Genomic DNA, 1,721 nt, shown 5'->3' with positions numbered 1-1,721 from the left:
AGGGAGTGAAGAAGTGAAACTCTCACTGTTTGCAGACAACATGATCTTACATATAGAAAACCCTAAAGAATCCACTGGAAAACTATTAGCAATAATTAACAACTACAGTAAACTTGTGGGGTACAAAATCAACTTATAAAGATCAGTTGCGTTTCTGTACTTTAATAAGGAACTTACAGAAAAGAGCTCAAGAATATAATTCTGGGGCTGGCCCCATGGCCAAGTGCTTAAGTTCTCAAGCTCCACTTTGGCAGCTCAGGGTTTCACTGGTTCGGATCCTGGGTGCAGACATGGCACCGCTCGTCAGGCCACGTTGAGGTGGCATCCCACATGCTACAACTAGACGGCCCTACGGCTAGAATATACAACTATGTACTAGGGGGTTTGGGGGAGAAAAAGCAGGGAAAAAAAAAGATTGTCAACAGTTGTTAGCTAAGGTGCCAATCTTTAAAAAAAAGAAAAAAAAGAATACAATTCCATTTACGATTGCAACAAAAAGAATAAAGTACCTAGGAATAAATTTAACTAAGGAGGCAAAGGACTTATACAATGAAAACTAAAACCACACATATACGGACAACTAATCTTTGACAAAGCTGCCAAGAACATAAAATGGAGAAAAGACAGTCTCTTCAATAAATGGTATTGGGAAAACTGGACAGCCACATGCAAAAGAATGAAAGTAGACCATTATCTCACACCATAAACAAAAATAAACTCAAAATGGATCAAAGACTTGAAAATAAGTCCTGAAACTGTAAAACTCCTGGAAGATAATATAGGCAGTACACTCTTTGACATGGAACTTAAGAGGATCTTTTTGAATACTGTGTCTTCTCAGACAAGGGAAACAAACAAACAAAATAAACAAGTAGGATTTCGTCAGACTAAAGAGCTTCTGTAAGGCAAAAGCAACTAGGATCAAAACCAAAAGACAACCCCCCAACTGGGAGAAAATTTTGGCAAATCATATATCTGATAAGGGATTAATCTCTATAATATAAAGGAACTCACACAACTAAACAATAAAAAAACAAACAGCCTGATCAAAAAATGGGCAGAGGATATGAACAGACATTTTTCCAAAGAAGATATACAGATGGCCAATAAACACATGAAAAGATGTTCAAGATCACTAATCATCAGGCAAATGCAAATCAAAACTTCACTAAGATACCACCTTACACCTATTAAAATGGCTATGATCACTAAAACTAAAAATATCAAATGTTGGAGAGGGTTTGGAGAAAAAGGAACCCTCACACACTGCTGGTGGGAATGCAAACTGGTGCAGCCACTATGGAAAACAGCATGGAGATTCCTCAAAAAATTAAAAATAGAACTACCATACGATCCAGCCATCCCACTACTGGGTATTTATCCAAAGAGCTTGAAGTCAGCAATCCCAAAAGTCCTATGCACCCCAATGTTCATTGCAGCATTATTTACAATAGGCAAGACATGGAAGCAACCTAAGTGCCCATCAACAGACAAATGGGTAAAGAAGATGTGGTACATATATACAATGGAATATTACTCAGCTGCAAAACAGAACAAAATCATTCCATTTGCAATAACATGGATGGACCTTGAGGGAATTATGTTAAGTGAAATAAGCCAGCTAGAGAAGGATAATCTGTGTATGACTCCACTCATATGAGGAATTTAAAATTATGGACTAAGAACAGTTTAGTGGATACCAGGGGAAAGGCGGGGTGGGG

This window comes from Equus quagga, chromosome 20, assembly GCF_021613505.1.
Source record: "Equus quagga isolate Etosha38 chromosome 20, UCLA_HA_Equagga_1.0, whole genome shotgun sequence".
Lineage (NCBI taxonomy): Eukaryota > Metazoa > Chordata > Mammalia > Perissodactyla > Equidae > Equus > Equus quagga.
This window is presented reverse-complemented; position numbering follows the sequence as displayed.